The 22,507-nt window shown below is 48.9% G+C and overlaps 1 protein-coding gene across 1 annotated transcript in view; it reads left to right on the forward strand.

Annotated features, from left to right (window-relative positions):
* The first annotated feature begins 1,417 nt into the window (after positions 1 to 1,417).
* The window catches only part of LOC141053953 (uncharacterized), a 357,992-nt gene continuing 336,902 nt past the window's right edge, over positions 1,418 to 22,507 (forward strand). Inside the window, exon 1 of the mRNA XM_073551110.1 lies at positions 1,418 to 1,643. The gene's annotated coding sequence lies outside the window, so the exon portion shown is untranslated. The remainder of the gene's footprint in view (positions 1,644 to 22,507) is intronic.

The following is a 22,507-nucleotide window of genomic DNA, read 5'->3' on the forward strand; positions in this document are numbered from 1 at the left end:
AGATATGCCCCCTAGACCTGGCATCCTATCTCCTGGTCCCATGGTTCAGCTGCACTCTGACCCGGAAGTCCTCTAGCATGTCCTATATCAGGCAGTCTCACCCTGTGCTCACTGCCTATCATTTGTGGTATCGGGTCCACGCGCTCCTGCGTTCCTCTTCATTCCTGCGCTGTCTACCTCTCCGTGGTCTCCGCTGTTCTGCCTGTTTGTGACTTTCCTGTGTTCCCTCCTAGATCCAGTCCGCTCCTGCTTCCGTCCTCCTGCTCTGGTGTCCTGTCCTGTACCGATTCCTGCCTGCCGCCATTGCCAGTTTCGTCTGCCGTCCATCACCATTCCTGCAGTCTCAGCAACCATCCCTGTGGCCGTCGTCATCTCTCATCTGGTCGCCTGTATTTCCCTGCTTGCTTACTTACCCGCCTGTTCCCAGGTATCAGCTTCCGCGGCGATAGTCTCCCTTGGGTCTGCCCCTAACACTCCCTGTATAGGGGGTGGTCCACCTGGTTCAGCTCGCCCGAGGGAGGTTCGTCGTCGCAGTCCTGAGGGTTCACTCCGGAGGTCCCCAATCTCACAGATGTGTGCACCACAGGCCCACAGCGCACAGCACATTAGTGTACGATGGGGCCTGGTGAGCAGAACCACAAGAGACGGGGCCCTGCGGGCTCCCCTGTGTGCCGCTGCTCATCAGGCCCCATACAGCAGATAGGGCAGTAATGCCCTGATGGCGGCCCGGGCCACACGTCAGGGCTGAGAAGGAAGGAGCGCTGTTTCTGGGAGGTAAAATGAGCAAATAAAGTGCAGTAGAAGATTAGCTCTTATCGTTACGCCGCTCCTCGTGCGGTGTCAGAGATGAGGCGGATATATTCTTCGGGGTGCTGTGATTACAGCGATGCTGGATGTCTATGGCTTCTATGTTTTGCTGCTGTCACACACTAGACATGCTCGGAGAGCTGTCACATTTGTTGGAGATTTCTTGTGACTGTTTCGGGGGATAATATTTAGTGATCGCTTTTTCTTCAGATTTATCAAATGCAAAACAGAAACTCACTTATTGTTTTTATATGTTATTTTGCGGTAAAAGTGACGACAGCGATTTATTCTTCGGGTCAGTATGATTGTAGCGGTAAAACATTTATATCTTTTTACGCTTTGCTACTTTTACACATTAAAATCATATTTTGCAAAAATCAATGAGTTTCTCCGCCGCCTCCTTCTGAGAGCTGCGACTTCTTTGTGTGTCGCTGAATGGCCGTATTGGGGCGATTTGGCGGTTTCGTGTGTGGATTGTATCATTTCTGTCCTTCCATATCACTGTGGACGCCGTTTTCTTATATTGCTGGTGTTGTTGTCGCCTCTGTGTGAACATTTTACCTCAGCGCTGCTGCTGGCTCAGGGCAGTGTTCCCTTATCCAACATGGCTGCCGCGGCGTCAGTCGCCCTATGAGCAGCACTGACCGGGTCCTGAGGTGCTGAGGAGAGTCCTATGGCCGGGGCTGGTGATGTCATGGCCGGGGGTCTCCCAGGCTCGGCTCACGCCCCTCTCTTTGTCTAGTGGCCCCTTCCCCCTCAGTTTGGCCTCGTGTTCCTACCTCCAGGCCTCTCTTCTGCTGAGCCCCCGACCACTTGTCTTCCGGCGTCAGGGCTTGGTGAGTGTTCTCACGGTGCGGCTTCTCACACTGCTCGCCTTCCCTTCCTGCGGTTGTGTTCCTCTCACTGTCTGCACAGCTGATGTCGCTCTGTCTGGTGGCGCTGACCTCTGTCCACACAGTCACTATGGAGCCGCCATCCACACTGGCTTGTAGTCTGTGCCCCGGGTGCCATGTCTTCTGCTGAGGAGGCTCCGGAGGAGGACGGTCCCCAGGATCAGTGCGAGCCTCGTCCTCTGTCTATAGAAGGGCCGAGAGTTACTGGACAGGCGCCTTGAAAAAGTCTTCATTCCCCGGGAACTTCTCCTCAGCTCTCACATTACACCCACAAACCTCTATGGATTCTATTGGGATTTTCTATGATACAAAGAAAAGGAAATAATACAGGAAGGATTAAGAATTATTCTACAACTATAAACCCGAACATTGTGCCGTGCATTAGTATTCAGCCCCTTAGTCAGTGCTTCATAGGACCACCTTACCCTGCAGTCTTCTGGGGTCTGTCTCTCCACCTTTCTCTGCAGTCTTTTGGGGTCTGTCTCTCCCACCTTTCTCTGCAGTCTTCTGGGGTCTGTCTCTCCACCTTTCTCTGCAGTCTTTTGGAGTCTGTCTCTCCTTTCTCTGCAGTCTTTTGGGGTCTGTCTCTCCTTTCTCTGGAGTCTTTTGTGGTCTGTCTCTCCCACCTTTCTCTGCAGTCTTTTGGGGTCTGTCTCTCCACCTTTCTCTGCAGTCTTGTGGGATCTCTCCCTCTTTTCTCTGCAATCTTTTGGGGTCTGTCTCTCCCACCTTTCTCTGCAGTCTTTTGGGGTCTGTCTCTCCACCTTCTCTGCAGTCTTGTGGGATCTCTCCCTCTTTTCTCTGCAATCTTTTGGGGTCTGTCTCTCCCACCTTTCTCTGCAGTCTTTTGGGGTCTGTCTCTCCACCTTTCTCTGCAGTCTTTTGGGGTCTGTCTCTCCACCTTCTCTGCAGTCTTGTGGGATCTCTCTCCCTCTTTTCTCTGCAATCTTTTGGGGTCTGTCTCTCCCACCTTTCTCTGCAGTCTTTTGGGGTCTGTCTCTCCCCCTTTCTCTGCAGTTTTTTGGCATCTGTCTCTTCCTTCTTTGCAGTCTTGTGGGGTCTGTCTCTCCTTCTTTTCTCTGCAGTCTTTTGGGGTCTGTCTCTCCCACCTTTCTCTGCAGTCTTTTTGGGTCCGTCTCTCCCACCTTTCTCTGCAGTCTTTTGGAGTCTGTCTCTCCACCTTTCTCTGCAATCTTTTGGGGTCTGTCTCTCCCACCTTTCTCTGCAGTCTTTTGGGGTCTGTCTCTCCCACCTTTCTCTGCAGTCTTTTTGGGTCTGTCTCTCCTTTCTCTGCAGTCTTTTGGGGTCTGTCTCTCCTTTCTCTGCAGTCTTTTGGGGTCTGTCTCTCCACCTTCCTTTGCAGTCTTTTGGGGTCTGTCTCTCCCCCTTTCTCTGCAGTCTTTTGGGGTCTGTCTCTCCCCTTTTGCTGAAGTCTTTTGGGGTCTGTCTCTCATCTTCTTTTGGGGTCTGTCTCTCCCCAGTTTGGGGTCTGTCTCTCACTTTCTCTGCAGTCTTTTGGAGTCTGTCTCTCCTTTCTCTGGAGTCTTTTAGGCCTGTCTGTCCACCTTTTGGGGTCTGTCTCTCCTTTCTCTGCAGTCTTTTGGGGTCTGTCTCTCCACATTTCTCTGCAGTCTTTTGGGGTCTGTCTCTCCACCTGAGGCTGAGTGCACACGTGCTTTTTGGCCCTGCGGATTTCTTCCATTTTTGATGCGGTTTTCCCCCTGCGGATTTGGTGACAGGGGAGATGGAAAACCGCACAAAAGAAGTAACATGCTGCGGATTTTGTATCGCGGAAAAATCCGCAGCGTCTGCACAGCGGTTTTTTTTTTACATTGATTTTAAGGCTACTGTACATCACAATGCAGAAATGCAACGTTTCTGCGCGGTAAAATCCGCTGCGGAACCGCTGCAAATCTGCATCGTGTGCACACAGCCTGACTCTGGAGTCTTTTGGGGTCTGTCTCTCCCACCTTTCTCTGCAGTATTTTGGGGTCTGTCTCTCCCCCTTTCTCTGCAGTCTTTTGAGGTCTGTCTCTCCCACCTTGCTCTGCAGTCTTTTGAGGTCTGTCTCTCCACCTTCCTATGCAGTCTTTTGGGGTCTGTCTCTCCCCCTTTCTCTGCAGTCTTTTGTGGTCTGTCTCCACCTTCCTCTGCAGTCTTTTGAGGTCTGTCTCTCCCTCCTTTCTCGGCAGTCTATAGGGGTCTGTCTCTCCACCTTTCCCTGCAGTCTTTTGGGGTCTGTCTCTCCCCCTTTCTCTGCAGTCTTTTGGGGTCTGTCTCTCACCTTTCTCTGCAGTCTTTTGGGGTCTGTCTTGCCCACCTTTCTCTGCAATCTTTTGGCATCTGTCTCTCCCACATTTCTCTGCAGTCTTTTGGGGTCTGTCTCTCCTTTCTCTGCAGTCTTGTGGGGTCTGTCTCTCCACCTTTCCCTGCAGTCTTTTGAGGTCTGTCTCTCCCAACTTTGCCTGCAGTCTTTTGGGGTCTGTCTCCCACTTTCTCTGCAGTCTTGTGGGGTCTGTCTCTCCACCTTTCCCTGCAGTCTTTTTCTTGGGGTCTGTCTCTCCACCTTTCTCTGCAGTCTTTTGGAGTCGGTCTCTTCTTACTCTGCAGTCTTTTGGGGTCTGTCTCTCCTTTCTCTGCAGTCTTTTGGGGTCTATCTCTCCACCTTTCTCTGCAGTCTTTTGGGGTCTGTCTATCCACCTTTCTCTGGAGTCTTTTGGGGTCTGTCTCGCCACTTTTCTCTGCAGTCTTTTGGGGTCTGTCTCTCCACCTTTTTCTTGAGTCTTTTGGGGTCTGTCTCTCCCACCTTTCTCTGCAGTCTTTTGGGGTCTGTCTCTCCCACCTTTCTCTGCAGTCTTTTGGGGTCTGTCTCTCCCCCTTTCTCTGCAGTCTTTTGGCGTCTGTCTCTTCCTTCTTTCTCTGCAGTCTTGTGGGGTCTCTCTCTCTTTTCTCTGCAGTCTTTTGTGGTCTGTCTCTCCCACCTTTCTCTGCAGTCTTTTGGGGTCTGTCTCTCCACCTTTCTCTGCAGTCTTGTGGGATCTCTCTCCCTCTTTTCTCTGCAATCTTTTGGGGTCTGTCTCTCCCACCTTTCTCTGCAGTCTTTTGGGGTCTGTCTCTCCCCCTTTCCCTGCAGTCTTTTGGGGTCTGTCTCTCCCCCTTTCTCTGCAGTCTTTTGGCGTATGTCTCTTCCTTCTTTCTCTGCAGTCTTGTGGGGTCTCTCTCTCTTTTCTCTGCAGTCTTTTGTGGTCTGTCTCTCCCACCTTTCTCTGCAGTCTTGTGGGGTCTCTCTTCCTTCTTTCTCTTCTGTCTTGTGGGGTCTCTCTCCCTCTTTTCTCTGCAGTCTTTTGGGGTCTGTCTCTCCCACCTTTCTCTGCAGTCTTTTTGGGTGCGTCTCTCCCACCTTTCTCTGCAGTCTTTTGGTGTCTGTCTCTCCACCTTTCTCTGCAATCTTTTGGGGTCTGTCTCTCCCACCTTTCTCTGCAGTCTTTTGGGGTCTGTCTCTCCACCTTTCTCTGCAGTCTTTTGGGGTCTGTCTCTCCACCTTCTCTGCAGTCTTGTGGGATCTCTCTCCCTCTTTTCTCTGCAATCTTTTGGGGTCTGTCTCTCCCACCTTTCTCTGCAGTCTTTTGGGGTCTGTCTCTCCCCCTTTCTCTGCAGTTTTTTGGCATCTGTCTCTTCCTTCTTTCTCTGCAGTCTTGAGGGGTCTCTCTCCCTCTTTTCTCTGCAGTCTTTTGGGGTCTGTCTCTCCCACCTTTATCTGCAGTCTTTTTGGGTCCGTCTCTCCCACCTTTCTCTGCAGTCTTTTGGTGTCTGTCTCTCCACCTTTCTCTGCAATCTTTTGGGGTCTGTCTCTCCCACCTTTCTCTGCAGTCTTTTGGGGTCTGTCTCTCCCACCTTTCTCTGCAGTCTTTTGGGGTCTGTCTCTCCATTCTCTGCAGTCTTTTGGGGTCTGTCTCTCCTTTCTCTGCAGTCTTTTGGGGTCTGTCTCTCCACCTTCCTTTGCAGTCTTTTGGGGTCTGTCTCTCCCCCTTTCTCTGCAGTCTTTTGGGGTCTGTCTCTCCCCTTTTGCTGAAGTCTTTTGGGGTCTGTCTCTCATCTTCTTTTGGGGTCTGTCTCTCCCCAGTTTGGGGTCTGTCTCTCCTTTCTCTGCAGTCTTTTGGGGTCTGTCTTTCCTTTCTCTGCAGTCTTTTGGAGTCTGTCTCTCCTTTCTCTGGAGTCTTTTAGGCCTGTCTGTCCACCTTTTGGGGTCTGTCTCTCCTTTCTCTGCAGTCTTTTGGGGTCTGTCTCTCCACATTTCTCTGCAGTCTTTTGGGGTCTGTCTCTCCACCTGAGGCTGAGTGCACACATGCTTTTTGGTCCTGCGGATTTCTTCCATTTTTGATGCGGTTTTCCCCCTGCGGATTTGGTGACAGGGGAGATGGAAAACCGCACAAAAGAAGTAACATGCTGCGGATTTTGTATCGCGGAAAAATCCGCAGCGTCTGCACAGCGGTTTTTTTTTTACATTGATTTTAAGGCTACTGTACATCACAATGCAGAAATGCAACGTTTCTGCGCGGTAAAATCCGCTGCGGAACCGCTGCAAATCTGCATCGTGTGCACACAGCCTGACTCTGGAGTCTTTTGGGGTCTGTCTCTCCCACCTTTCTCTGCAGTCTTTTGGGGTCTGTCTCTCCCACCTTTCTCTGCAGTCTTTTGGGGTCTGTCTCTCCCCCTTTCTCTGCAGTTTTTTGGCATCTGTCTCTTCCTTCTTTCTCTGCAGTCTTGTGGGGTCTCTCTCCCTCTTTTCTCTGCAGTTCTTTTGGGGTCTGTCTCTCCCACCTTTCTCTGCAGTCTTTTGGTGTCTGTCTCTCCACTTTTCTCTGCAATCTTTTGGGGTCTGTCTCTCCCACCTTTCTCTGCAGTCTTTTGGGGTCTGTCTCTCCCACCTTTCTCTGCAGTCTTTTTGGGTCCGTCTCTCCCACTTTTCTCTGCAGTCTTTTGGTGTCTGTCTCTCCACCTTTCTCTGCAATCTTTTGGGATCTGTCTCTCCCACCTTTCTCTGCAGTCTTTTTGGGTCCGTCTCTCCCACTTTTCTCTGCTGTCTTTTGGTGTCTGTCTCTCCACCTTTCTCTGCAATCTTTTGGGGTCTGTCTCTCCACCTTTCTCTGCAGTCTTTTGGGATCTGTCTCTCCACCTTTCTCTGCAGTCTTTTAGGGGTCTGTCTCTCCCCCTTTCTCTGCAGTCTTTTGGGGTCTGTCTCTCCACCTTTCTCTGCAGTTGTGAGGGATGAGGGAGACTCCATTTTGGATTTATTAATTCAGGCCCAGTATATTGTCCAGAGATCTTCCTCCACTTATGAAGTGGCCCCCACCCTTGGGAGAAGTATGGAAATCCCCAAAACAACAGAACTTATGCCAAATGGCCCCCCGTAGGCAGACTGAAATATAAGGCTGCACCCCCCCATAGGCAGACTAATGTAAGGCAGCACCCCCCCATAGGCAGACTAATGTAAGGCAGCACCCCCCCATAGGCAGACTAATGTAAGGCAGCACCCCCCCATAGGCAGACTGAAATATAAGGCACCACCCCCCGTAGGCAGACTGTAATGTAAGGCAGCACCCCCCGTAGGCAGTCTGTAATGTAAGGCAGCACCCCCCTATAGGCAGACTGTAATGTTAGGCAGCACCTCCCCTCCATAGGCAGTCTGTAATGTAAGGCAGCACTCCCCATAGGCAGACTGTAATGTTAGGCAGCACCCACCCCCTTAGGCAGACTGTAATGTAAGGCAGCACCCCCCCGTAGGCAGTCTGTTAGGTAAGGCAGCACCCCCATAGGCAGACTGTAATGTTAGGCAGCAGCCCCCCCCCCCATAGGCAGTCTGTAATGTAAGGCAGCACCCCCCATAGGCAGACTGTAATGTTAGGCAGCACCCCCCCCATAGGCAGTCTGTAATGTAAGGCAGCACCCCCCATAGGCAGACTGTAATGTTAGGCAGCACCCCCCCCCATAGGCAGACTGTAATGTAAGGCCCCCCCATAGGCAGCCTTTGTATTATAATGCACCTCCATAAAAAAAAAAATACCTCTCTTCCTCCAACCTCCTGCGCTGCTCTTATCTCCTGCTCTTCTCCTGACAGCGGGCGCCAGGCAGTGACGTCATTGCACCCACTGTCAGTGTCTGCATCAGATGCTGAGAGGGAGATGATGGGAGAAGGAGCGCTCGTCAATGCGTTCAGTTGTATTGGCTGGATGCTGGTGCAAGAAAGCTCTTTTGTGCATGCCACACAAGAGAGGGGTGGGGTCTCTCAAACCATGCTAGGAAGGAAAAAACGGATTAAAAACACATGTGACATGCACAAATATGAACAAGTCGGTAAGACAACGTTCACACCACCCACTAACTGAGACACAACAAAAATACTCTGCAGTAAAATATATGACAGTAATCAGCAAGTGCCAGATAACAAATACAGGGTATTTAGTCGATACGTTTTTTGCAAAAAAATGTATACCAAGCTGCTTCTCCGCAGTCCCATATACCCATCATAATGTACATATCCTCCATCCCATAGTCCCGTGCCCATATACCCATCACACATATCCGCCATCCCATTGTCCCGTGCCCATATACCTGTCATACATATCCTCCACCCCATAGTCCAGTGCCCATATACCCATCATACATATCCTCCACCCCATAGTCCAGTGCCCATATACCCATCATACATATCCGCCATCCCATAGTCCCATGCCCATATACCCGTCATACATATCCTCCATCCCATAGTCCCGTGCCCATATACCCATCATACATATCCGCCATCCCATAGTCCCGTGCCCATATACCCATCATACATATCCGCCATCCCATAGTCCCATGCCCATATACCCGTCATACATATCCTCCACCCCATAGTCCAGTGCCCATATACCCATCATACATATCCGCCATCCCATAGTCCCGTGCCCATATACCCATCATACATATCCGCCATCCCATAGTCCCATGCCCATATACCCGTCATACTTATCCTCCATCCCATAGTCCAGTGCCCATATACCCATCACACATCCTCCATCCCATAGTCCAGTGCCCATATACCCATCACACATATCCGCCATCCCATAGTCCCGTGCCCATATACCCGTCATACATATCCTCCATCCCATAGTCCAGTGCCCATATACCCATCACACATCCTCCATCCCATAGTCCCGTGCCCATATACCCATCATACATATCCTCCATCCCATAGTCCAGTGCCCATATACCCATCACACATCCTCCATCCCATAGTCAACCATTATGACATCATAATGAGGGGCGGGGCTTGATACACACACACTGTTTCCCCCTTATGTAGGTAGGGGCAAAATTGTTTGGTGAATTGGAACGCGCGGGGTTAAAATTTCACCTCACAACATAGCCTAGGACGCTCTCGGGGCCCAGACGTGTGACTTTGCCAAATTTTGTGGCTGTAGCTGCGACGGTGCGGATGCCAATCCCGGACATGGACATACATACACACACACACTTGAGCTTTATATATTAGATATATATATATAGATAGATATTATATAGCCACACACACACATACATGTATATATATTACATAGTCTCCTTTATTATGTATATTGCTGTCCCTTACACAGTGCCCTCTCTTGTTATGTACAGTACCGTCCCTTACATATCGGATTATATAGAGCCCTGTTTTTTATTACATACCGTCCTGTCTTGTTAGCTGTATAATGCAATGATCGCTGATTAAGCATGGGAAAGCTTCCTTTCTAATGGAGGAGCTGATGGACTGGTAGTTTGGTCACTGGCTCCTCGATCAGCAGTCATTTTATATCTAAAAAGAGAGGGGACTATGTAATAAAAGAGGGCACTGTAAATAACAAAATTAGCAAGAATACACTATGTATGAGACAGCACTATACATAACAGCAGAGGAAGCTATATAATAAGGGACGGCACCATATATAACTAGAGAGGATGGTACGTAATAAGGGATGGTGTTATACATAATAAAAGAGGAAACTATGTAACTAAGGATGGTGTTATACAGAATTAGTGAGTACACTATATACTAAGGGACTGTGATAGACAAAGTGAGTACACTATATACTAAGGAACTGTGTTAGACATAGTGAGTACACTATCTAATAAGGGACTGTGTTAGACATAATAAGCTATAATAATGTCTTCCTCCACCTTCCCCTGTTCCTAAGGCCATTATAAGTTCCCCTTCTTCCCATCCCAATCCCCCACACCCCTCATTGTCCTCCTCCACTCGCATCCCATTATTGTCCTCTCCCCCACCCCATCATTGCCCTCTTCACCACCTCCATAATTGTCTTCTCCCCCACGACTATCTTTCCTTTCTACCCCACCACTCCCATCATTGCCCATTCCACCACCTCCATCATTTCCTCCTCCTCCTCCACCATGCCCTTTCCACCACCACCTTCATTGCATTCTCCCCCACCACCCCATCATCATTACTTTTTCCCCCACCACCCCATCATTGCCCTCTCCATCACTCCATCATTGCCTTCGCCTTCACCCCATCACTCCCATCATTGCCTGCTCCATCACCCCATCACTCCCATCATTGCCTGCTCCATCACCCCATCACTCCCATCATTGCCTGCTCCATCACCCCATCACTGCCTTCTCCCCATCACTCCCATCATTGCCTGCTCCATCATATAATCACTCCCATCATTGCCTGCTCCATCACCCCATCATTGCCTTCTCCCCATCACTCCCATCATTGCCTGCTCCATCACCCCATCACTCCCATCATTGCCTGCTCCATCACCCCATCACTCCCATCATTGTCTGCTCCATCACCCCCATCATTGCCTGCTCCATCACCCCATCACTCCCATCATTGCCTGCTCCATCACCCCATCACTACCTTCTCCCCATCACTCCCATCATTGCCTGCTCCATCACCCCATCACCCCCATCCTTGCCTTCTCTATCACTCCATCACTCCCATCATTGCCTTCTCCCCATCACTCCCTTCTCCCCATCATTGCCTTCTCCATCACCCCATCACTGCCGTCTCTCCATCACTCCCATCATTGCCTTCTCTCCATCACCCCCATCATGGCCTTCTCCCATTACCCCCTCATGACCTTCTCCCATTAGCCCGTCATGGCCTTCTCCCATCACCCCCTCATGGCCTTCTCCCATCACCCCCTCATGGCCTTCTCCCATTACCCCCTCATGGCCTTCTCCCATCACCCCAGGCATCATGGCCTTCTCTCCCCATCACGGTCTTCTCCTCATGTCCCCATCTCCTCCAGGGCCAGGCTAACCTATACACACACAGACATACATACATACATACATACACAGACATACATACACACACACATACATACATACATACATACATACACAGACATACATACACACACAGACATACATACACACACAGACATACATACACACATAGACATACATACACACACACACACACAGACATACATACACACACACAGACTTACACAGACACATACATATACACACAGACACCACCTCTCACCTGTCCGCAGCATTGCCCGCGCTTCCTCGCTCTGACACTGCAGCGGCCGCTGAATGATGACGTCATTCAGCGGCGCGCTACTCTCTGTGTCAGTCAGAGACAGGAAGCAGGACGGGTCCTTGCAGCTCCGCTCCTGCTATTCCCTCTTGCAGGCAGTGGAGCTGCTTGGATCGCTCCCTGGCCGCCGCTACACATGAGGGCAATCTGGCCAGGAGCCTCCCGGAGCCTCGGGCCCGGAGAAAACGGCCAGATTGCCCTCATCATTAGCCGCCCTTCAGGGGCCCCCTAGAGGCTCTGGGCCCCGGTGCAGTGCACCGGTTGAACAGACGGTATGTCCGCCCATGTCTGAACCTATGCAATGTGTCTAGGTTGCAACGTCAGGAGTTTAGAAGGCGTAATAAGCTGTGTTTTTTCGGTGGGGACGCCTCTCATACTAGTTCTGTCTGCCTTAAACGAGAAAAGCGTTTTGCTCACACCCTGATCTGTTCCTTGTCTACATTTTCCGCTAAGGCTTTTGTAGATTCAGGAGCAGCTTTGAATCTGATGGGTTTGGACTTTGCTAAACCTTGTGGTTTTCCCATGATACCCCTGCGGACTCCTATCCCTTTGAGGGGTATTGATGCTACCCCTTTGGCAGAGAATAAACCCCAGTTTTGGACGCGGGTCGCCCCGGACCAGCAAGAAAATTGTAAATTTTTGGTGTTGCACAATTTGCATGATACTATTGTTCTGGGGTTTCCTTGGTTGCAAACTCATATTCCTGTTTTGGATTGGAAATCTGTGTCTGTGGTGAGTTGGGGTTGTCAATGTGTTCTTAGTGATGCTCCTGTTTTCTCCAACTCTCCCCAGTCTCATGATATTCCTGACTATTTGGCTGATTTTTCTGATGTATTTAGTGAGAGTAAGTCTGCGTCTTTGCCTCTTCATAGGAGTTATGACTGTGCAATTGAGTTAATGCCCGGGTGTAAATTTCCCAAAGGTCGGCTTTTCAACTTATCGGTACCTGAACATGATGCTATGCGATCTTATATCAAGGAGTCATTGGAGAAGGGTCATATTAGACCATCCTCTTCACCTTTAGGTGCTGGGTTTTTTTTGTGGCCAAGAAAGATGGTTCATTAAGGCCATGTATTGACTATCGTTCCCTTAACAAGATCACTGTTAAATATCAGTACCCGTTACCCCTGATTTCTGATTTATTTTGCAGAGTTAAAAGTGCCTGTTGGTTTACCAAGCTTGACCTCAGGGGGGCGTATAATCTTATTCGCACCAAGCATGGGGATGAATGGAAGATGGTGTTTAATACTCCGGAGGGACATTTTGAGTACCTGGTGATGCCTTTTGGGCTCACTAATGCCCCTTCTGTCTTCCAATCTTTTATGAATGATATTTTCCAGGACTTTGTGGATGTTTTTGATCATTTATCTGGATGATATTTTGGTGTTTTCCAGTGATTGGGATTCTCATGTGGAACATGTCCGGACTGTGTTCCGGATTTTAAGGGAAAATTCTCTGTATGAATTGTAGAATCATAGAATCGTAGAGTTGGAAGGGACCTCCTGGGCCATTTGGTCCAACCCCCTGCGCAAAAGCAGGATTCGCTAAATCATCCCAGACAGATGTCTGTCCAGCCTCTGTTTGAAGACTTCTATTGAAGGAGAACTCGCCACTTCTCGTGGCAGCCTGTTCCACTCATTGATCACTCTGTCAAAAAGTTTTTTCTAATATCTAATCTGTGTCTCCTCCCATTCAGTTTCATCCCATTGCTTCTAGTCTTTCCTTGTGCAAATGAGAATAAAGATGATCCTTCTACAATGTGACAGCCCTTGAGATATTTGTAGACAGCTATTAAGTCTCCTCTCAGTCTTCTCTTCTGCAAGCTAAACATTCCCAAATCCTGCAACCTTTCCTCATAAGACAGGGTTTGCAGACCGGTCACCATTCTGGTTGCTCTTTTCTGAACTTGCTCCAGTTTGTTGATGTCTTTTTTAAAATGTGGCGCCCAAAACTGGACACAGTATTCCAGATGACTTCAATAATGACTTCACGTGATCTAGACTGTATGCTTCTGTTAATACATCCTAGAATTGCATTTGCCTTTTTAGCTGCTGCATCACACTGTTGACTCATATTCAGTCTGTGATCTATTAGTATACCCAAGTCTTTTTCACATGTGCTGTTGCTTAGCCTTATTCCTCCCATTCTATATATGCTTTTTTCATATTTTTTGCCTAGATGTAGTACTTTGCATTTTTCCCTGGTAAAAACCATTCTGTTAGTTGCTGCCCACTGCTCCAGTTTACTTATATCTTTTTGAATCCTCTCTCTCTCTTCTCTAGTATTAGCTATCCCTCCTAGCTTTGTGTCATCAGCAAATGTAATCAGTTTACCTCAATTCCTTCATCTAAATCGTTGATCAAGATGTTGAACAATACAGGGCCCAGGACAGAGCCCTGTGGTACCCCACTTGAGACATTCTTCCAACTGGATGTGCAGCCATTTATGACCACTCTTTGGGTCCGATCACTAAGCCAGTTATGAATCCACCTAACAGTTGCCTTGTCCATTCCATGCTTAGCCATTTTTTCTATAAGGATTGTATGAGAGACTTTGTCAAATGCTTTGCTGAAGTCAAGATATACTATATCTACAGCATTTCCCTGATCCACCCAATCAGTGATTCTGTCATAGAAGGAAATTAAGTTAGTCTGACATGACTTAGTAGTTACAAACCCATGCTGACTCTGTTTAATCACTTCATTCTTATCCAGGTACTATACTTACATACATGTTAAGGGATCGAAGTGCCTCTTTGGTGTACAGAGGATTTAATTTTTGGGATTCATTTTGTCCCCGTCTGCTATTGAAATGGACCTGGCCAAGATACAGGCCATTTATGATTGGGTTCAGCCCACTTCTTTGAAGGCTCTCCGGAAGTTTTTGGGTTTTGCTACTTTCTACCATAAATTTATAAGTAATTTTTCTGGTATTGTTAAACCACTGACTGATTTGACCAAAAAGGGCGCTGATGTGGTGAATTAGTCTCCAGAGGCAGTCTCGGCATTTCAGGAGCTTAAGCGGAGATTCACTTCTGCTCCGGTTCTACGGCAAACTGATGTCTCACTCACATTTCAGGTGGAGGTAGATGCTTCTGAGATTGGTGCAGGAGCTGTTTTGTCCCAAAAAGATCCGGTGACTTCTAATGAATCCCTGTGCCTTCTTTTCTCGAAAATTCTCCCCATCTGAACGTAACTATGACGAGGGGAATCGGGAATTGTTGGCCATGAAATGGGCATTTGAAGAGTGGAGACATTGGTTGGAGGGAGCTAGACATCAAGTTGTGGTCCTCACCGACCACAAGAATTTGATTTACCTTGAGTCAGCCAAGCGCTTGAATCCTAGACAGGCTAGGTGGGCCTTGTTTTTCACGCATTTTAATTTTGTGGTCTTTTTTCTTCCAGGCACTAAGAATGTTAAGGCGGACGCTCTTTCTAGGAGTTTCTTTGCGGACTCTCTTGATGTAACCGAACCTACTACCATTCTAAATGAGGATGTAGTTCTTTCCGCCATCTCACCCGATTTGAGACGTACCCTGGAGGAATTTCAGGAGGACAGACCTGAACGTTGCCCTATGGGAAAATTGTATGTCCCTGACCAGTGGAGGAAAAGAGTAATGTCTGAAATTCATTGCTCCGCGTTGGCTGGTCATCCAGGTATTTTTGGTACCAGAGATTTGGTGAGTCGGGTCTTTTTGGTGGCCTGCCTTGTCTCATGATGTCAGGAATTTTGTGCAGTCCTGTGGGACTTGTTCTCGATCCAAGCCTTGTTCTCTTTCTTGTGGGTTGTTGATGCCCCTGCTGGTGCCCAGGAGGCCATGGACCCATATCTCAATGGATTTTATTTCCGATCTTCCTGTCTCTCAGAGAATGACTGTTATCTGGTTGATCTGTGATAGATTTTCTAAGATGGTCCATCTTGTACCACTCCCAAAGTTGCCATCTTCTTCTGAGTTGGTGCCCTTCTTCTTACAACAGGTGGTTCGGTTGCACGGGATTCCTGAAAACATTGTGTCGGACAGAGGAGTTCAGTTTGTTTCCAGATTTTGGAGAGCTTTTTGTTCCAAACTGGGAATTCAGTTATCTTTCTCCTCTGCATTTCATCCTCAGACCAATGGGCAGACCAAGAGAACAAACCAGACTTTGGAGTCCTACTTGAGATGTTTCATATCTGCTGATCAGGATGGCTGGATCTCATTTTTGCCCTTGGCCGAATTTGCGCTAAATAATAGGGCTAGTTCTGCCACTTCGCTGTCGCTTTTTTTGTAACTTTGGGTTTCCTCCTCGATTTTCCTCAGGGCAGGTGGAATCTTCGACCTGCCCAAGTGTGGACTCTGTGGTTGAGAGAATGCAGCAGATTTGGGACCGAGTGGTGGATAAGTTGTCCCACTCCCAGGAGAAAGCCCAACGGTTTTCTAACCGGTATAGGACCATTGGTCCCCGGTTTAAAGTGGGTGATATGGTTTGGTTGTCTTCAAAGAATATTCCTATGAAGGTTGCGTCTCTAAAATTCAAGCCAAGATTCATTGGTCCTTATAAGATTCTGGAGATCCTTAATCCCGTTTCTTTCCGATTGGCTCTTCCAGTTACGTTTAAGATCCATAACGTGTTTCATAAATCTTTGTTGAAGAGGTTTGTGGAGCCAGTGGTTCCTGTGGCGGCGCCGCTGGACCCTGTATTGGTTGAGGGCAATTTGGAGTACGAGGCAGAGAAAATATTGGATTCTCGTTTGGCCAGACGGAGACTCCAGTACTTGGTCAAATGGAAGGGTTATGGCCAGGAGGATAATTCTTGGGTCTCTGCTTCTGACATTCATGCCATAAGATTGGTTCGTGCTTTTCACCGGGCCCATCCTGATCAGCCTGGTGGCGTGGATGAGGGTTCAGTGACCCCTCCTCAAGGGGGGGTACTGTTGTGAATTCGCTTTCTGGCCTCGGTCTCCCTCTGGTTATTACTGAAGGTAGTGGAGCTGGTCGGTTTGACAGAGGGGTTGCAGGTTCTCTTTCTGGGCTCCCTCTGGTGGTTACTGGAGGTAGTGGAGCTGATTTGATTGACAGAGACTTGCCACCTGATAATGAGGACGACGATTGGAGATCTGGGGCTTCAGATTGGGATTTAAGACAGCCGACGCCCTCTATCCCTGCTGGTGATTTTTTTTGCTGCCTTGCCTCCTGAGGTCTGACGTATCCAGCTCTATCCCTGCATTGTCCAGCTAAGTGATTCATTTGCTTTTCTGTTTGCAATTGTTCAGGTTCTGTCTATTCCTGCTTTGTGCGGGTCAGCCAGCTCCAGCTGGGGCTGTGCTGAATCACCACCCATGTGTTGCTGCTTGTGCCAGTTTGTTTTGCCCCCTGTTAGATTGGTCTCTATTGCTTTGCTTTCAGAATCTACCAGAGTGCTGATATAGTGGGAGGTGAAGTCATGTGATTTCAGGGTTTTTTGCATCAGTCGTGTTGGACATTTTGTAGAGTTTTTTGCGTGATTGCAGACAGTGTCTATCCTTTCCTGTCCTGTCTAGTCAGTGTGGGCCCCATCATTTGTTCAGTATATGTTTGGGGGCTATCTATTCCTTTGGGGTCTTCTCTGGGGCAGTTTAGATTTCCCCTTTCTTGCTTTAGGCATAGTTAGCTCTCCGGCTGTGCCGAGGCGTCTAGGATCATCGTAAGTACGCTCCACGGCTACTGCTAGTTGTGTGGATAGGATCAGGGTTCTGCCATCCGATTAGTTACCAACCTCTCTGGTGTTCTGTGGCTCAGCTCAGTCAGGCTACAGTATAGTTTCCCCACAAAATCCTTTATACAGTATAAAGTCCCCACATTGTCCTCCTTACAGAAAAATTGGACTCACATAGTCCTCCATACAGAATATTAGTCCCCACATAGTCCTTCATACAGAATAATGAGCCCCATATAGACCTCCATACTGTAAAATGGACCCCACATAGTCTTCCATACCGAATAATGGGCCCCACATACAGTGTGGGAAATAATTATTTGAACCCCTGCTGATTTTGTAAGTTTGCCTACTGACATGAACAGTCTATATTTTTAAGGGTAGATTAATTTTATTATTGAGAGATAGAATATCAAAAATAAAATCCAGAAAATCACATTGTATAAATTATATTATTTGCATTTTGCAGTGAGAAATAAGTATTTGATCGCTCTGGCAAACAAGACTTAATACATGGTGGCAAAACCCTTGTTGGCAAGCGCAGCAGTCAGGCTTTTCTTGTAGTTGATGATGAGGTTTGCGCACATGTCAGGAGGAATTTTGCTCCACTAGATTTTGAGGCTGTCGCTTGGCAACTCGGATCTTCAACTTCCAGCATAAGTTTTTTTAGGATTGAGATTTGAAGACTGGCTAGGCCACTCCATGACCTTAATGTGCTTCTTTTTGAGCCAATCTTTTGTTGCCTTGGCTGTATGTCTTGTGTTCTTGTTTTGTTGGAAGACCCGGCCACGACCCATTTTTGCTGTCCTGGCGGAGGGAAGGAGCTTTGTCACTGAGGATTTTACGGTGATGCAGTGAAGTAGTCCTGTGCCTTTAACAGAGAAACACCCTCAAAACATAATGTTTCCACCTCCATGCTTGACAGTGGGGACGTTGTTCTTTGGGTAATAGGCAGCATTTCTCTTCCTCGAATCACGGCGAGTTAATGCCTAAGACCTCAATTTTTGTCTCATCTGACCACAGCACCTTCCTTCTCCCAATCACTGACAGAATCATCCAGGTGTTCCCTGGCAAACTTCAAACGGGCCTGCACATGTGGCTTCTTGAGCAGGGGGACCTTGCGGTCACTGCACGATTTTAAACCTTTAAAGTGTAATGTGTTACCAATGGTTTTCTTGGTGACTGTGGTCCCAGCTGCCTTGAGATCATTAACAAGTTCCCCCTGTGTAGTTTTAGGCTAATCTCTCGCATTCCTCATGATCAAGGATAGCCCATGAGGTGAGATTTTGCATGGTGCCCCAGATCGATGTCGATTGACAGTCATTTTGTATTTCTTCCACTTTCTTACTATTGCACCAACAGTTGTCTCCTTCTCACCCAGCGTCTTACTCAGGCGTATCTAAGGGGGGAAGCCGGGGCATGTGCCCTGGGCGCAGCCAGCAGGGGGGCGCAGTCAGGCCGCCTAATGCGGTGGTCCACATTGTCTCCCCCGGCGGCTGCATTCTGGCACCCCCCCAGACTCTGAGTCAGCTGTTCTCTGTGCCGACTGTCAAGCTGACAGCCGGCACAGAGAAGCTGCAGCGCATCGGCTCCCATGGAATCATTATGCTTACATCTTGGAGACGCAAGTACAATTGAAGCTCTGACTGCCGGGTCAGAGCGACGCCAGCTGCGTGATCATGTCATGTGATCACGCTGCTGACGTCACTCGCCGGTGCTGCAGAGAGGCATATGGGTGTTAAGTGCTCCATTGGAGCTGAAGACACCAAAGATTAAATACATGGGGGTAGATTTAAAGTGTGGGGGGGAATTAGGAGTGAAGATGGGGGCAGAATTTGAGTGGGGATGGGGAGTGTTAGGCGTCGGGTTTCTGCATCTACTCTGCAGGAATCAGAGCTTCACATTCTGCGGTCTCCTGCTGTCTATCTCCCGCAGAGTAGATTGTTTTTAAGCAGATCGCTCCAGAGACTAAGTCCCTCTGTTCTCCTACTGGGCATGCTCACGAGACGGTCTCCCATTGGAGATCGGGAGTCATGTGCCCAGGTCCTGCTCCAGATCTCATTGGTCCATCTGGAGATCTGGAAGCTTCCGGAAGGTCCCGGCTATAAAAAGCGCGCATGACCGTTCGGCCATGCGCTAGTATAGTCTCTAGTTGCTACTGTGTGAATGATGATGGATGTATTATTCTGGTGAATGTCTCATTAAGATCCCCTCCCTCTGATATTACAAATGTGTACAGGGACTTAAATTAGAGTCAGCGCAAGCGCGTGGCAAGCCTCAAGCCACTTCTCCATCATCCTCAGTGCTAGCGTCCGTCATTGCGCCTGCTTCTTTGCTTTGTCGACTAGTGGCAGTGTCCTACGTCGCGCTGCAGTTGCAGCCCTCTTTGGCGACCGCAGTAGCGACGCCGCACGCACAGTAGGTCTAGACGGACGCAGCTCCTCTGCCTTGGGTCCTGCTCCTGTGACCACATACCGTGTGTGCATTTATCTGAGGCCTGTGACACTAACAGGCTCAGCTTTTTGTATGTTTATGTTACAGTGCCTCTGTGACTTAACAGAGTCCGCTTTGCGCACTTCGGGTGAAGTTGAACCCGTGAGCATTATACCGCCATATAGCACGTCTGCCAATACTCAGCAGCAGTTATAACACCTTCTGCACGGTGGACCCAGAGCGGCGAACACACCTTATTATTTATTTTATTTAGTGTGTTCCGCCGTTCCTAACAGGGAGATTTGTTTTGTGTGGGGAGAATTGGAGTAGGGATGTGGGATTTAATGTGTGGGAGGGGATTTGGAGTGGGGATGGAGGGATTTAATGTGTGAGGGGAGATTTGGAGTGGTGAATGGGGGATTTAATGTATGGGGGGGAGATTTGAGGACACAAAATGAGGTGCAAAGGAGGAGATGGGGGCATGTTTGATGAAACAGTACTTGGGAATTGGGGCATGTACGAGGAAACAGTACACGGGAATGGGGGGCATGTATGGGGGAATGGGAGGCATGTACGAGGAAACAGTACTGGGGAATGGGGGGCATGTACGAGGAAACAGTACTGGGGAATGGGGGGCATGTACGAGGAAACAGTACTTGGGAATGGGGGGCATGTACGAGGAAACAGTACGTGGGAATGGGCGAGCAAGTACGAGGAAACAGTATAGGGGAATGGGGGCATGTATGAGGAAACAGTATGGGGGGATGGGTGCAGAAACAGTATGGTGATTGGGGATGAGTGCAGACAGTATGGGGAGGGAACGGGGAATGTATGCGAACACAGTATGAGTAGTGATATGAAAAATGTATGTGGACACAGTATGGGGAGTGAGGGTGATGGGATGTGTGCAGACACAGTATGGAGAGTCAGGGGTATGTGTGAGAAGACAGTATAGAGAGTAAGGGGGTAAATATATGAGGAGACAGTATGGTGAACAGGGGGATGTGGGAGGAGACAGTATGAGGAGGGAGGGAAATAATATGAGGAGATAGTATGGGGGGAGAAAAGTGAGCGGGCACAGAATAGAAACTGAGTAGTGGAGGCGTAGCATGGGGGGGACATTGTAAGGGCACAGCCAGAAGGGGATAGTATACCAAGGAGCGGGAGTGTGATGAGAGAGTACAGTATAAATACTGGGCCCTATAGGGGGGACACAGTATGAGAGGACAGTGTGAAGAGGGGGGTCGGTATGGAAAGGTGAGGTCAGTGTAAAGAGCATATATCCATAAGAGGGACAGTGCAGGGGTCATATTTTGTGCAGACAATATAGTGAGGGGCATTTTTTTATTCAGGAGCATTATAATGACACTTCTATCTTTAACGGCATCTTGTGGAGATTTGCTGCTGAAGACCAGAGAAGATGGAAGTCTGCAGAGACGAGATGTGGACGAAAAAACTCATCATGGGGTCTGGACAAGATGAAGAAAAGGAGAACAACTACAGAGACTACGTCATCTATAAGGTACCTGAATGTAAATGTTATTTGTGATACTGACTTATTCTCATGTTTTTATTTATGGTAGGAGCTTTAAAGGGGTTGTTCAGGACTGTGATGAGTCTGCAGTCATTCTATGCGACTGCAGACTTCTGAATTCTCACAGTGCTCACTGAACGCTGTCAGGATTCTCTCGTGCTGGCGATTTACATACATGTGGTCACATGCTGACTAGACGTGTGTGGCCTCACTCAATTAGAATGAACTGAGCGAGGTCAGACACGTCTAGTCGGAATGTGGCCAGAAGTATACAAATCAGATGCTTGTGCTGACATGACTGTCCACCGGTACGGGAGAATCTTAAATGTGTGCAGTGCATTTGTTCTGAGAATTCAGAAGCCTGCAATGTCAGGATTCAGCTCTGCAGGTTCCAGTAGTCATCACATGGACACTTCATTCATATGCGATTTTCCAGGACGTCCCTCCTGACAGCACCAGGGAGGACGTCCTTCGCCTCCTTGCAGGGACAGGAAGAGCACACAAGAGGTTAAAACAGTCTCCACCCACATTCCCTCAGTGTTTCTTCCTGTCCCTGCATGGAGGGACGCACAAGAGTATTCGTCTTACCGGAGGGGTCCAGGGGGATCGGGCGGCCCAGCCAAACCTTCCTCCTGTGAAGCGGCCCCAACGCTGAAACCCCCCTGGGTAGAGCTGCTTCCTCCCGCAGTGGAGGCTCTCAGCTCCGACGCCGGCTGCAGCGCGGGGACAGGAAGTCGCGTGGAGGGAGACCGCGGCGCACTTCCAGTGATGTCAGAGCGCCGGAAATCCAGGCCGCCGGCGGGTGCTCTGAAATTGCAGAGTGCGGCAACAGCAAGACAGGCAGCAGCAGCCTTCCTGACCTTGCAGAGCCTCAGCGCAGGATGGAGGACCAGGGCAGAGTCGATCCGGACGGGGTAAGTGTGCTTAGCGCAAACCGACCGACCGAGACCCTGACTTCCCTGACTGGAGCCTGACTGTCCCTCTCTTGCACTATGCAGGAAAAGGCACAACCAATAGCGCCCACTCCCACAACCAAACAGACAGGGAAAGATCCAGGGAAAACCAATAGGTGTCCTGTATGCAGGGTTAAGCTCTCCAGCAAGCACAAAAAGATGTGCGTCACCTGTACGGTCAAAGTAAGAGATGAAATCGCTGATTCGAGAGGAGGTCCAGACTTCCATGGCCACCTTTTCCCAGCCTTTGCCAGCCAATCCAGGGCCTGGGAGACATCTGCAGCCTTAATTAAAAAAAATCGTAGCAGCTACTTCGGTAGCAAGACAGCAGTACTATAGATACCATGGGAGTTCTCAGAGGGGTTCCTACGGTAGCACCTACTCTAGAGCTGGAAGACCTAGAGCTCCCCCTTCTGGATCACGTACTAGATCCAGAAGGACATGACTATACCAACATAGGGGGTCGGCTCAGAGAATTCAGTTCCCAGTGGTCTCGGTTCACAAAAAGTCAGTGGGTACTGAGAACAATAGCAGAGGGTTACCAAATAGAATTTTCATCCCCTCCCCCCGAAAGGTCCATTTATTCGGTCGTCCATGACAGCACCACCTGAGAGAGG

Source organism: Dendrobates tinctorius, unplaced genomic scaffold, assembly GCF_039654945.1.
Source record: "Dendrobates tinctorius isolate UK_male_01 unplaced genomic scaffold, ASM3965494v1 ptg000173l, whole genome shotgun sequence".
Classification (NCBI taxonomy): Eukaryota; Metazoa; Chordata; class Amphibia; order Anura; family Dendrobatidae; genus Dendrobates; species Dendrobates tinctorius.